The following is a 16621-nucleotide window of genomic DNA, read 5'->3' on the forward strand; positions in this document are numbered from 1 at the left end:
ATAAAATTTTGACAAAATTTTCTATAGAAATAAAATTTTGACAAAATTTTCTATAGAAATAAAATGTTGACAAAATTTTCTATAGAAAATTTTGACAAAATTTTCTATAAAAATAAAATTTTGACAAAATGTTTGAAAGAAATAAAACTTTGACAAAATTTTCGAAAGAAATAAAACCGTTCTTGCAATACACCAATTGAAGTGGGCGTCTCTATGTAGACATAAAGTTTAACATAGCTCCACAAAAAATAGTTGCCATAATGATAATGATAGCTAAAATATGGCCCTTTATAAAAGCGATTTTTTTTCACTATTCAAAAGTGTCCATTTTTGTACCCAAAAGCAAACCCCTACCGAATTTCATGAAAATCGTATAAAAATTACGACATTTATCTTGGAAAAAACAAAACAAAAAGGGTGAATAGACCGCCAGAGAAAGATAGATTCAAGAAGTACCCAGCAAAAAAAGCGTCGCCAAAAAAGTAATGAAAATGTTCTTTTTGGATCCGGAAGTGGTGCAAAATTGACGCAGAAGCGATGATTTTAACGTGGGCTTGTCATAGGACGGAAGTACTCCATTTCAACAGCCGATGCGCTGAATTTGCATAACTTCTTTAGGTGTGATCCGAATTCAATGTTTTGGATGTAGAAATAAAATTTTGACAAAATTTTCGAAAGAAATAAAATTTGACAAAATGTAATAAAATTTTCTATGGATATAATACTTTGATATAATTTTCTATAGAAATAAAATTTTGACAAAATTTTCTATAGCAATAAAATTTTGACTAAATATTCTATACGAATAAAATTTTGACAACATTTTCTATAAAAATAAAACTATGATAAAATTTTCTACAGAAATAAAATTTTGACAAAATTTTCTATAGAAATAAAATTTTGACAAAATTTTCTATAGAAATAAAATTTTGACAAAATTTTCTATAGAAATAAAATTTTGTCAAAATTTTCTATAGAAATAAAATTTGGCCAAATTTTCTATAAAAATAAAATTTTGACAAAATTTTTGAAAGAAATAAAACTTTGACAAAATTTTCGAAAGAAATAAAACCGTTCTTGCAATACACCAATTGAAGTGGGCGTCTCTATGTAGACATAAAGTTTAACATAGCTCCACAAAAAATAGTTGCCATAATGATAATGATAGCTAAAATATGGCCCTTTATAAAAGCGATTTTTTTTTCACTATTCAAAAGTGTCCATTTTTGTACCCAAAAGCAAACCCCTACCGAATTTCATGAAAATCGTATAAAAATTACGACATTTATCTTGGAAAAAACAAAACAAAAAGGGTGAATAGACCGCCAGAGAAAGATAGATTCAAGAAGTACCCAGCAAAAAAAGCGTCGCCAAAAAAGTAATGAAAATGTTCTTTTTGGATCCGGAAGTGGTGCAAAATTGACGCAGAAGCGATGATTTTAACGTGGGCTTGTCATAGGACGGAAGTACTCCATTTCAACAGCCGATGCGCTGAATTTGCATAACTTCTTTAGGTGTGATCCGAATTCAATGTTTTGGATGTAAACTAAAAAATTCGGTGATATTTTGTCAAATAACTAATTTTTATAATTTTTTGTAATATCTAATGGATTCTTACGCTTGTCGGAAACGTTTGACCTCAAATATTTTCAAAAATTCACAATTTTTTCAGATTGGATTTAGCATTTTTGTCGACAAAATTTAAATGATTTGTATAATTTTATGAATTCTTTCTCTGTTTTCAACCTATTTGAAACAAAAAAGTTAAAATTATCCATTAAAAGTAAAGAGAGAAGTTCACCAATGTGGTATCACAATGGACTGAATAGTCTAAGTGAGCCTGATACATCGGCTGCCACCTAACCTAAACCTAAACCTTGTCCAGTCATATGCTTTCATAAGAAGAAAATTTAATGCGCTAAAACCAGTGGCTTTTTAGTGATCCTTACACCCAAAGAAAAAATACTTTTCTCCGGAACGAAATTTTAGAAACGCAAATATATCCTTTGTTATAAAGTATTTTGTTTAAAACACTTGTTCAAAATGTAAGAAAGTCGAGATTTTCCGAATTTTTCCAAATTAAAAAAAATATAAATTTCCCAAAATTTGGAAATGTCGACTTTCTGACTTTTAAAAATTTTCTTTAGAAATAAAATTTGGAATACATTTTCTATAGAAATATTTTTTTTTTTTAGATTTGAGGTAAAATTTTCTTCAAATCTGGGAGCGGCCGTGAATATGAAACGAAGTAGACCGAAAAAGCTTAAAAACTTGTATCGTCCAATATATCCAATCTAGATTGCTGGGAAAGACTAAGTAGAGAAGAAGCTTCTATTTTCCTCGGTTGTGAAAATTTTTTCAAAAAATATTTTTTTCAGAAAATATTCCGTTCCCAATCTAACAATGTAGACAAGTAAACATATTTAATTGCTGCAGTGAAATGTAAAGGCTGGACTGGAACCATGACAATGTATTAGCAATGTTTCCAGAGATCGTTGCAATCATGCTTTTCTTATATGCTCTCACAAACAGGAACAAGTACCTTTTAGTTTGGAAAAAAGTAAATAAATCGAAACTGATTTATTATATATTTTCTATGCAATTTATCATCCTTTGTGCAGGTTATTATTAGGTCCTCTAAATTTGGCTCATTTATGTTGACTATCATTCTCTCTCTCTCACTTCTTTAGATTTTTTTTTGGAAAATTGAACCCACTGTTCATTTATTTTTCTTCCATCATCATCATCGTCACCATCGCCATCAACAACAGTAATTAAGACGCAACTGTATCGGTTAAAGAAAATTCCACAAAAGGCGATAAATTGTTTTGCATGACGTTGCCATAAAAAAAGCAGTTTCTTAAACACCAGTTTATGCCTCGAGATTAGAAAAACGATAGTGGGGAAAAATACAAAATAACCAAAGACTCAAAGGGGTTTTTACCCTCGTTGCTGTGTTATTTTGCATTATAAAGCTTATGCAGCAATCTAAATAAATTATGTGATGACAAAGGTTAAATGGCATTGAGCGGTGTTTACGGACGCTGTCACCATCACTTCCTTTGGTTTATACATCCAACCAACCAATCTTATTTTCTTGAGGACCATCAGATGCAGCAAAGGTTTTTTCCAGATTGCAACAGGTCATTAAGGGGTTGTTGGTCGTTTAAAAGCCCAAGCTTTTATAAAAGGAGTGTGTTCTCTATTAATGAAAGCAAAGAAGAGCTGTCACTTACAAGCGTCTGGTTTGTGGGTCAATTTGTTTTTGTGATGGTCTGTATTTTCAATTTAATTTTTTTTAGACTAAGTGTACTTGACGAAGACCTTTGTTTTTGAGTTTATTTTATTTCGAATCTGTTTTTTTTATCCTGCTATCGGTAGGTATGAGAGGTCGGCTTTTTTATGTTACCTCATTATTTTAGAGGTATAGTATAAATCAGCAAGGAAAAAACACAGAGACAGATGGACATGCATTTACCATAGGATTGAGGAAATCATAAAATTAGGTTAATCCTAACATACTTGGGATCTGGGTAACTTCTTATGGGTGTATATTATACTTTGAGCTAAGTTATTTATCCTCCGTCGGGATAAAGGTTAGCAAGTTCACACTGGCAACCACGTCTCTTTTCGTAATATGTAAATTTTGAAAAAGATGACTTTCCAATTTTTGATTTTTTTAAAGTTTACTTTAGGCTTCGCCACTTCTGATTCTACTTCTCGAATCTCAAAGAATAAAAGTTTCAAAAGTGCGAAATCCAGAAACAAAACTGATACAACCTCTACGCCCGATTTTAGTCATCACGACCCAGCAGGGTATATTAATGGGCCCAAGATTTATAGCCTTATCGAAATAGTTCCCTTTTATATTAGCCCGCTAAGACCTTTAATAACATCTTAATATTCAAATTTGACGCCGTGGGACACTCTAAAATTTCTCATACCATAGCATATGTGTCAAAAGTAGGTGACAATATTTCTAAAAAATCAAAATATTTATATATTCCTCAAATACCAATGAAGCAACAAATTTATATATTTTTTATGTTGTCATGCCAATACCGATGGTATATGCGTAGTGTCTATAGTTTATTACACATATATTCATTAATATGTATGTGAACTGTGATAATCTCATTATATGTAAATTATTGTAAATAAATTATGATCAAATTCTTTATAACAATAAAAAAATAGAAATTTATAGTCAATACGATTGATAAAATTATACGACTCGGTCCCTTTGGCATAAATCCATCACACGCTGCACGAAAGTTGCTGAGTGACAACGGTTGCCTGTTGAGACCAAAAAAAATATACAACAATTTTGAGAAAACTGTACAAAAAGCCCAAACAAATTAATGTAAAAATTTTATTTCTATAGAATATTTTTGCAAAATTTTAGTTCTATAGAAAATTTTGTCAAAATTGTATTTCTATAGAAAATTTTTTCAAAATTTTATTTCTATAGAAAATTTTTTCAAAATTTTTTTTTCTATATGAAATTTTACGAAAATTTTATTTCTATAGAGATTTTTGTCAAAATTTGATTTCTATAGAAAATTTTGTTAACATTTTATTTCTAAAGAAAATTTTGCCAAAATTTTATTTCTATAGAAAGTTTTGTCAAAATTTTATTTCTATTGAATATTTTGTCAAAATTTTATTTCTATAGAAAATTTTGCCAAATTTTTTTCTATAGAAAATTTTGTAAAAATTTTATTTCTATAGAAAATTTTGTCAAAATTTTATTTCTATAGAAATGTTTGTCAAAATTTCATTTCAATAGAAAATTTTGTCAAAATTTTATTTCTATAGACAATTTTGTAAAATTTTATTTCTATAGAAAATTTTGTCAACATTTTTTTTTTCTTTAGAAAGTTTTGTCAACATTTTATTTCTATAGAAAATTTTGCCAAAATTTTATTTTTATAGAAAATTTTGTTAATCTTTTATTCTCAAAATTTTATTTCTATAGAAAATTTTGCAAAAATTTTATTTATATAGAAAAATTTGACAACATTTTATTTCTATAGGAAATTTTGTTAAAATTTTATTTTTATAGAAAATTTTATCAAAATATTATTTCTATAGAAAATTTTGTCAAAAATTTATTTCTATAGAAAACTTGGTCAAAATTGTATTCCTAGGAAATTTTTGTCAAAATTTTATTTCTATTGAATATTTTGTCAAAATTTTATTTCTATAGAAAATGTTGTCAAAATTTTGTCAAAATTTTATTTCTATAGGAAATTTTGTTAAAATTTTATTTCTATAGAAAATTTTTGCAAAATTTTATTCCAATATAGAAAATTTTTGCAAAGTAGAAAATTCTGTCAAATTTTTATTTCTATAGAACATTTTGTCCAAATTTTATTTCTAGAGAAAACGTTGTCAAAATTTTAGTTCTATAGAAAATTTTATTGCTATAGACAATTTTGTCAAAATTTTATTTCTATTGAAAATTTTGTTAAAATTTTATTTATATAGAAAAATTTGTCAACATTTTATTTCTATAGGAAATTTTTGATCAGCTATGATGCGCACATTCGAGACTGTTGCTGTACGGAGTACATTATTGTACTCTAGTACATGTAATGTTATTATGACTCATATATATGAGCCTATCATCACTCATTTTTTTATGATATTATGGAAGGGCAAAAATGTTGTCTAAAATGTTTGGGAGGACAGCTGTTTTGGATTTCCACATCCTCATCAGTTCCCTGTATTGGACGATCTACTCATTTCAATTATTAGACAATATTGGAAAAGCTTTCTTATATTGAAAAGAATGAGCTTCAAAAAATCCAAAATGTCCAAATAAAGAAAAATAGTAGAAACATTTTTGCCTTCCAATCAACACCACTCTAGAATATTGCTGTCGGTAATTCATGTACTAGAGTATGAATGCCATGTAATGACATTCAAGGGCCGTATGCTACCTTCTTGCATTGTTTTTGTTTTGATTTTATTTAGTCTGTTTGTTTCAAAATGCATTGATCAGCTACGAGACGCGTATTCGAGGCTGTAGTTGTACGAAGTACATTATTGTACCCTAGTACATTTACTCTTTTTTTTATGATGTTGTCAAAATTTTATTTCTATAGAAAATTTTATCAAAATATTATTTCTATAGAAAATGTTTTCAAAATTGTATTCCTACGAAAATTTAGTCAAAATTTTAGTTCTATAGAAATGTTTGTCAAAATTTCATTTCAATAGAACATTTCGTCAAAATTTTATTTCTATAGAAAATTCTGTAAAATTTTTATTTCTATAGAAAATGTTGTCAAAATTTTATTTCTATTGAAAATTTCGTCAAAATTTTATTTCTATAGAAAACTTTGTTGACATTTTATTTTTATATAAAAAATTTTCAACATGTTATTTCTATAGGAAATTTTGTCAACATTTTATTTTTTATAAAATTCTGTCAAATTTTTATTTCTATAGAAAATTTTGTCAACATTTTATTTCTATAGAAAATTTCGTCAAAATTTTATATCTATAGAAAATTTTGTTGAAATTTTATTTTTGTTGAAAAATTTTTCAACACTTTATTTCTATAGAAAATTTTGTCAAAATTTTATTTCCATAGAAAAATTTGTCAAAATTTAATTTCTGTAGAAGATTTTGTCAAAATTTTATTTCTATGGGAAATTTTACCAAAATTTGATTTCTGTACAGATTTTTGTCAAAATTTGATTTCTATAGAAAATTTAGTCAAAATTTTATTGCTTTAGAAGATTTTGTCAAAATTTAATTTCTATAGAAAATTTTGTCAAAATATTATTTCTATGGGAAATTTTACCAAAATTTGATTTCTATAGAGATTTTTGTCAAAATTTGATTTCTATAGAAAATTTAGTCAAAATTTTATTGCTTTAGAAGATTTTGTCAAAATTTAATTTATATAGAAAATTTTGTCAAAATATTATTGCTATAGAAAATTTTGTCAAACTTTTAATGTCAGAATCTTATTTCTATAGGAAATTTTATTAAAATTTTATTTCTATAGAGATTTTTGTCAAAATTTTATTTCTATATAAAATTTTGTCAAACTTTTATTTCTATAGGAAATTTTACTTATACGAAAAAAATTTTATTTATATAAAAAAATTGTTAAAATTTTATTTCTATAGGAAATTTTGTTAAAATTTTATCAAAATTTGATTTCTATAGAAAATTTTGTCAAAATTTTATTTCTATAGAAAATTTTTGTAAAATTGATTTCTATAGAAAATTTTGTCAAAATTTTATTTCTATAGAAAATTTTTGTAAAATTTTATTTCTAAAGAAAATTTTGTCAAAATTCCAAGGAAAATGTATTCCAGGGAAAATTTTTTCAAAATTGTATTTCTATACAAAATTTTTGCAAAATTTTAGTTTTGTAGAAAATTTTATCAAAATTTTATTTCTATAGAAGATTTTGTCAAAATTTAAATTCTATACAAATTTTTGTCAAAATTTTATTTCTATAGAAAATTTTGTCAAAATTTTATTTCTATACAAAATTTTGTCAAAATTTTATTTCTATAGAAAATTTTGTCAAAATTTTATTTCTATAGAAAATTTTGTCAAAATTTTATTTCTATAGAAAATTTTGTCAAAATTTAATTTCTATAGAGAATGGCTTCTCATCAGAAAAACAATAAAACAAATTCGATAACTGGTCCCTTTGGTCTTTCCAATAGGCGCGTCGGTGAGTTTTTGTTCAGCTCTAACTATAGCCACTTGTGGTCAAATAAAAAGCAACCACGCTAACACATTTCAATTCCATCACAAACAACTTTATATCTGAATGCAATAAATCAAATGAGCTGTCGCTGGAATAAATCTGTCAGCTGTCAGGCGAGCGGTTTAGAAATTGTAGCAACCTGAAGACGGTTGCAATACATATATCTAAATATGGACCCATATGAAGCCTTTTTAAATGGTCACTTAAGGATGCATAACGGCATCACCTATTGAATCAGGTCAAAAATAAAAACCTTCATGTCAAATCTAGAGATCGATCCATATGGGAGCTATATATAATTATGAACCGATTTGTGCTAAATTCATAGCACTACCATTTAGAATTTCTAAAAATTGACACCAAAAAGTGTCACGAACCATAAAAGGTGTCACACTCAATTTAAAAAAAATGACACCCTTTTTTCATAAAGAAAATTCAACAATTAAACACATTTACATATATCAGTGTATTATATAGCGTAGTGAAATAACTTTATTTTTAAATTTAGATCTTAGCAAGTCTAACATTAATTTTATCTCCATTTAGATGAATATTCTTGAAATTTAATATACAGAAATTTAACCTCGGTTATCTACTACTGAAAATTGTACATACATACTTTTAGGCGGTAAAAGTATGCACTGATAATATTACGGAAAAAAGAAAAGTTGCTTACGAATACAATATTTGACTCGTGAACTCGATTATTTGTTAAGAATCCAATTGTATCTAAAAACTTAACACTATTTGTGATCGAAATGTGACAAAAATATTTTAATTTAATAAATTAATGTAATTAAAAAGTGGCACAGTATGATAAAACAGTGGCGCAAAATAATAACAATTATCATAATTTGTGGCAAAACAAAAAGGTGGCACAAAAGAATCACCCCCTTGAAAATAATGGCAAATTTTCCACTAAAGTGGCACAACGATAACACTGGCTTCCATCCTATATTAGGTATAGTGGCCGTCCATTATTTGAGGCTTACTTACTACAGGTGATGAAATATTACCTTACCCTCTATTATACTATCAGTTTTCTTTCATGTGTCAATACATCTTCACCACATTTCATTGATCAATATTTGTTACGATAGTGGCAGTCAGTTTCTTTTTATTGTTTTCTATTTCCGACTGACCAGTGATAGTTGTATTCTTAATGGCAAAATGACTCCCATGCGTGACATCAAGAATAGCCTCTTTAATTTAATTCAGTTGTGACATCTCTTATCGCTGTCTCTAGCTTGTTTTCAGTTTTCTTTTTTTTTTCGATTGCCATGTCGTCCTGTATTGGCCGTGTGAATCTCTTTTTTATATTGTATTTCTGTTGTTTCGTTGGTATTGGGGTAGCTTCCTTTTCATTTACAGGTTTTGTTGAAAATATCTATAAATTTCCTGTTGACCTCATTTCACCTTTGATGGAGAAAGCTTACGTTTTGGCATCACTCGATTTGGTGATGTACACAGAAAAAAATTAAATTAAGTTATGGGAGAAATTAGCTATCTCTTGCGAAAATTGAACTACTATTTTATTCTTACTATTTTTGAGAAGCGTACGAAAAACTTCTTCTGCTTTAGTTAGCATTGAGCTTATTTCATATCTCATTGAAATTTTACTGGCAGTTAGTTCATAATTTTTTTGAGACATACTTGGAGTAAAGAAAAATTTGTTGGACTGGGGAAGATTCATACGAAATTCTAAAAATAAAATAAAACAAAACAGATTGGAAAATATATTAGTTTATTTTTTATATTAGTTTAGTTTTAATGAGAATCGAAATGGACAATTTTAAATAAATCTTAAAATTTATACCATTTAAACTTTTTAAAATTGTAAAAAAATCACCTTTTGCAATTATTGAAAATATCGAAAGCTCGACTTTTTTTTAAGAGAAGTAGACTTTTTCAAAATTTAGAAATATCGACATCCGATTATTGTGATCATTGAAAATGGAACTTTTGTCATTGCAATTTTCGACTTTTTCCATAATCAAACTTACCTTCTAATTCAGTTTGATTTTCCGATTTTTTCGTTGCATTTCGACGATTTTGGTCAGTATAAACAAAAAAAGTAATCGATTTTGAACAACATTCGATTTGACTCAATTTTGAAGATTTTAAAATGTCGACTTTTCGATTAGTCTGGTGGAGAGAACTCAACTATTGATCCCCAGCAGATTTAAAAATAAAATTTAATTATATCTACAAAGTTTTTTTTTTTTTTTTTTGTTGCAGCAACAGTAATTAAGACTGTGTGAGTCAGCGTTGCCAGTATTTTTCTGGCTCTTGTCCCCAAATTATGATGTTTTTGTCCCCAAAAATCCCCAATTTAAATTTAAATTCCTCAAAAAATTCCCCAATACATTTTTGACAAGTTTGTTTGAAAAAAAAAAAAATATGTAAGGCAAAAAGATTTGCTGTAGAAAATCAGTAATAACTTAAAAACAAATAAGGAAAGTCTAAAGTCGGGCGGGGCCGACTATATTATACCCTGCACCACTTTATAGATCTAAATTTTCGATACCATATCACATCTGTCAAATGTGTTGGGTGCTATATATAAAGGTTTGTGCCAAATACATACATTTAAATATCACTCGATTTGGACAGAATTTGATAGACTTTTACAAAATCTATAGACTCAAAATTTAAGTCGGCTAATGGACTAGGGTGGAACACAATGTTAGTAAAAAAATATGGGAAACATTTAAATCTGAAGCAATCTTAAGGAAACTTCGCAAAAGTTTATTTATGATTTATCGCTCGATATGTATGTATTAGAAGTTTAAGAGTCATTTTGTCAACTATTCGACTAAGCAGTGGCGATTTTACAAGGAAAATGTTTTGACCATTTTTGTCGAAATCAGAAAAACATATATATGGGAGCTATATCTAAATCTGAACCGATTTCAACCAAATTTGGCACGCATAGCAACAATGCTAATTCTACTCCCTGTGCAAAATTTCAACTAAATCGGAGCAAAAAATTAGCTTCTGTGGTCATATGAGTGTAAATCGGGCGAAACCTATATATGGGAGCTATATCTAAATCTGAACCGATTTCAACCAAATTTGGCACGCATAGCTACAATGCTCGTTCTACTCCCTGTGCAAAATTTCAATTACATCGGAGTAGAAGATTGGCCTCTGTGGTCATATGAGTGTAAATCGGGCGAAAGCTATATATGGGAGCTATATCTAAATCTGAACCGATTCCCACCAAATTTGACACGCATAGCTATAATACTAATTCTACTCCCTGTGCAAAATTTCAACTAAATCGGAGCAAAAAATTTACCTCTGTGGACAAAGGAGTGTAAATCGGGCGAAAGCTAAATATGGGAGCTATATCTAAATCTGAACCGATTTGGATGATATTTTGCAAGTTTTTCGAGACTCATAAAATATTGGGATGTTCGGAATTTGAGGAAGAGCGGTTGATATACACTCCAATTATGACCAGATCGGGGAAAAATATATATGGCAGCTATATCTAAATCTGAACCGATTTTTTCCAAAATCAATAGGGATAGTTTTTGAGCCGAAACAGGACCCCATACCAAATTTTAGGACAATCGGACTAAAACTGCGAGCTGTACTTTGCACACAAAAATACATCAACAGACAGACAGACAGACAGACGGACATCGCTAAATCGACTCAGAATTTAATTCTAAGACGATCGGTATACTAAACGATGGGTCTAAGACTTTTCCTTCTTGGCGTTACATACAAATGCACAAACTTATTATACCCTGTACCACAGTAGTGGTGAAGGGTATAAAAAATGCACATTTTCTCAAAACCTTGCTGGCTGCAATAAGATTAAGATTTCGACCCACAACAAGAGACTGGTAATCGTCTTCCAAATGCTGAAGATATGAAAATGGGCGATCGGTCACCTTGTATTTATGAACGAAAATTTACTTCTAAATATTCATGTAGCAAAATTGGGTGTTAGACACGTTGCCAAAGTTGGTAGAATTATACCAGAAATGGTAGATTTTTTGTTGTTTGTTAGTTTTGTTGATTTTTTTTTTTTGATGTTTTCATAAATTTTCTATAGAAATAAACTTCTGACAAAATTTTGAGAAAATTTTGTATATGGAAAAAATGATGAGAAAATGTTCTACATAGAAATACAATTTTGAAAAAGATTTTCTATAGAAATAAAATTTTGACGAAATTTTCTATAGAAACAATATTTTGACAAAATTTACTATAGAAACAATATCTTGACAAAATTTTCTATAGAAATAAAATTTTGGCAAAAATTTTTATAGAAATAGAATTTTGATAAAATTTCTTATAGAAATAAAAATTTGTAAAAAAACTAAACCGATTTCATGAAAATATCCCCCCAAATTCCCCAAAATTATAGAAATTCCCCACCAAGTCGCCAAGTCCCCAACTCAAAAATTTCGTCCCCATTCACGAAAAATATCCCCAATTTGGGGTAAAATCCCCAATACTGGCAACACTGGTGTGAGTTATCGCTGTAGTCGGAATGAGATTACATGAACTGGCTGTAGAATCTCGAGAATCTCTCGATGAGATGGCTGAGCACTTGAACATTCATTTAATATGGGTACCTGAGGACATCAAATCGTTACATATCCCAGGGGACCTAGAATCTTAAAATACCTTAAAATTTTTTTTTAGTTCTCAATTACTAAATTAATTGAAATTTCACAGAAATAATAATATAAAATGCCAACATCAATAAAAAATGTAATATAGAGAAATATAATTAATTTTTAGGTCATATTGTTTATACCCTAAACCACATAGTGGTCAGGGTATAATAAGTTTGATCTGCCAAAAAATTTGCTTACCAGAAATATTGATTTTAGACTCATAAAATATATACCGATCGACTCAGAATCACCTCCTGAGTCGATCTAGCGCTTGGTGTCCGTCCGTCCGTCTGTCCATGTATATGTTGTTCACAGGATTCCGGGTAGCAATTATTAACTGATTTTGATGAAATTTGGTACAGGGAGTTTTTTGGGCACAAGGACGAACGCTATTGAATTTGATTTTTTGTTTCAAACGGATCGTCACTTAATTTGGCAAAATGTAATCTTTTTCATCGCCCTTTAAGTCTTTCATCGAAATCGGTTCAGATTTAGATATAGCTCTCATATATATGTACCGCCCAATTTTCCTAAATTTGGCCACAAAACCCTTATTTATCAACCGATCTAACTCAAAATTGGCTAAATATAATCTTCTATAGCATTAACTATATGTGCAAAAAATCATCGAAATCGGTTCAGATTTAGCTATAGCTCCCATATATATGTACCGCCCGATTTTTCTAAATTTAGCCATATAACCCTTATTTAACAAGCGATCTTACTCAAATTCGGCTAAATGTAATCTTCTATAGCACTAACTATATGTGCAAAAAATCATCGAAATCGGCTCAGATTTAGCTATAGCTCCCAAATATATGTATCGCCCGATTTTTCTAAATTTGGCTAGATCTAGTCCCCTATAGTACTAACGGTATGTGCAAAATATCATTGAAATCGGTTCAGATTTAGTTATAGCTCCCATATATATGTATCGACGGATTTTACCAAATTTGGCCATATAACCCTTATTTATCAACTAATCTTACTCAAACTTGGTTAAATGTAATCTTCTATAGCACTAACTATATGTGCAAAAAATCATCGAAATCGGTTCAGATTTAGATATAGGTCCCATATATATGTATAGCCCGATTTTCCCAAATTTGGCCATAGAACCCTTATTTATTAACCGATCTTAATCAAAGTTGGCTAGATCCAGTCCTCTATAGTACTAACTATATGTGCAAAATTTTATCGAAATCGATTCAGATGTAGATATAGATTTCATAAATGTATCGCCCGATTTTGAAAAATTCGCCTCTAATAACCTTATATTTGACCATACAGGCCTCATTTCTAAACTGATCTTACCTAAATTTTGGACATTTTCACACCACACAATTTGTAATAATTTTCACATCTTGGTGGCTCTAGAGGAGCAAGCCGGCAAGGCTTGATCTTTAACAATGTGTGGTAACAACAGTTACCACTCGTGCCAAAAAAAAAAAAAAACAAGTACATACGGCCGCAAGTTCGGCCAGGCCGAATCTTATGTACCCACCACCATGGATTGCGTAGAAACTTCTACGAAAGACTGTGTTGGACCACTTTTGGCATGGTTGTTAAATGTCATATACTACCACCACGTACCAAATTTCAAGCAGATCGGATGAATTTTGCTTCTCCAAAAGGCACCGGAGGTCAAATCTGGGGATCGGTTTATATGGGAGCTATATATAATTATGGACTGATAGGAACCAATTCCTGCATGGTTGTTGGATACCATATACTAACATCACGTACCAAATTTCAATCGAATGGCAAGAATTTTGCTCTTCCAAGGGGCTCTGGAGGTCAAATCTGGGGATCGGTTTATATGGGGCCTATATATAATTATGGACCGATATGGACCAATTTTTGCATGGGAGTTTGAGGCCATATATTAACACCACATACCAAATTTCAACTGAATCAGATGAATTTTGGTCTTCCAATAGGTTCCGGAAGTCAAATCTGGTGATCGGTTTATATGGGGGTTATATATAATTATGAACCGATGTGGACCAATTTTTGCATGGTGGTTATAGACCATATACTAACATCACGTACCAAATTTCAGCCGGATCGGATGAAATTTGCTTCTCTTAGAGGCCTCGCAAGCCAAATTTTGGGGTCCGTTTATATGGGGGCTATACGTAAAAGTGGACCGATATGGCCCATTTGCAATACCATCCGACCTACATCAATAACAACTGCAAGTTTCAAGTCCATAGCTTGTTTCGTTCGGAAGTTAGCGTGATTTCAACAGACGGACGGACGGACGGACATGCTCAGATCGACTCAGAATTTCACCACGACCCAGAATATATATACTTTATGGGGTCTTAGAGCAATATTTCGATGTGTTACAAACGGAATGACAAAGTTAATATACCCCCCCATCCAATTTTGGTGGGTATAAAAATAACAAAATTTGAAGATTACCACAAATTACCACAAATCTACCAAATAAATATTTCTATAGAAATTTTAGTCAAAACTTTATTCCTGAGAGAAAATTTTGTCAACATTTTATTTCTATAGAAAATTTTATTAAAATTGTATTTCTATAGAAATTTTTTTCAAAATATTATTTCTATAAAAAATTTTCTCAAAATTGTATTTCTATAGATTTTTTTTTTCAAAATTTTATTTCTATAGAATTTATTGTCAAAATTTTATTTCTATAGAACAATTTCTCAAAAAAATTTTTTTATAGAACAAAGTACTATTTTGGGTAGAATTCTACCAACTGTGGCAACCGTGGTGGTAATAAAAATTTATATTCTAAGTTATATACGTTGCATATTCATATTTTAAGATAATAAAGTACTTAAAACCATTTCAATTTTGTAAAAATTGTTTAAATTTAACGAAAAATATTGTAGGGAAAATTGTTTGGGAATGTAGGGAACTTTTTTTGTCCTTGTAGGGTAAACCAAACATTTTCCCTGGCACCACAGACTATGAGCTATAGTCAGATTGATACAAAGCACCCATAAACATGTACCCCTTAATTATATTAAATATGCAACTGCGGTTTATCTCCCAGACCTATATCAATGTTACCCCACAAATGGTTATGTTTACTAATTCAGTAAGGGTGGTTTAGGGTATAATATAGTCGGCCCCGCCCGACTTTCTACTTTATTTACTTGTTTTTTTTTTTTGTAATTTTTATAGATCAAGAGGTTCACACACTCTGTGGCCTGTGCTAAATTCATTTCGTACTATCCTCAGTGTAGGATTTCTTTGATTCGTCCAGGTGGAAATTTTGTTGGCATTTACTTATTTTATTTTCACACCATTGAAGCCAATGAAAGACATGACATTTTGAGGTAGACGAAAAGTTTTCTTTTTAGTAGACCACCTCGTTGTGAATAGGTTTCGATATTTTGGTATAGGTGTTTTTGTCTCAATATTTAGTCCTTTTAGCGTTTTTCCTTTTCAAGTTTTAAGACGCCATTTATTTTAGATGGGTTGAGAAAACTTAAGTGTTTTTCCTTGTTTTCTGTTGTGAAGTCAATTTGTCGTCTTTTCTCAATAGTTTTTTTTAATTTTTTTTTAAGTAGTTACCCTCTTTCGTTTGGGCTTCCATGTTTTTCTTTGACGTATTAGCCAATAAACCGTCACAGTATACGCTTTGATGATTTTGTTTGTTGTGTTTTTGAAAATGAAAGCGTTTTTGTTGCCGTTTTGTTTTGTTTTTTTTTTTTTTTATAGCTGCCGAAAGTTCAAAACTAACCAAAAGTCATGACATTCCGTAAAAACAAAACACACTTTCACCTTTGAATGACGAAAAAAAACATATAAATGACCATAGTAAAAATAGCAGAGAAATCGGTTTATAAAACTCAGACAAATTGACTCCATTATGAGGGTATGGTCCTTAATTAGGATCAACTAATTAACCAATGGATAGCCCCAAAAGCCATTGGCCAATTTGACCAAATTCTAAAGCAAACCAGAAACACTTGAATCCTTGAATTAAGGGTATTTGTATTTCCCTTATGGGTCTGAAATGTGTCAAAAGCAGCAGTTGGTCTTATCTCCATGAGGTGTCTGCTAATCGAATTTGAATTGCTGATGTTCAAAATTAGTTTTGAATAATTTGTACTACTTTGCTCTATTTCTGATATCAAAGACATGTGTATTTTTTGTATTCATAGAGCTTTTATGGGCAATTTTAATCTTGTTATATCACCATTAGAATGATAACTGTCAAATTTAAAAAGATATACAGAGAGAAAAGAATGAC

The sequence above is a fragment of the Haematobia irritans genome, chromosome 5, assembly GCF_050003625.1.
Source record: "Haematobia irritans isolate KBUSLIRL chromosome 5, ASM5000362v1, whole genome shotgun sequence".
NCBI lineage: Eukaryota > Metazoa > Arthropoda > Insecta > Diptera > Muscidae > Haematobia > Haematobia irritans.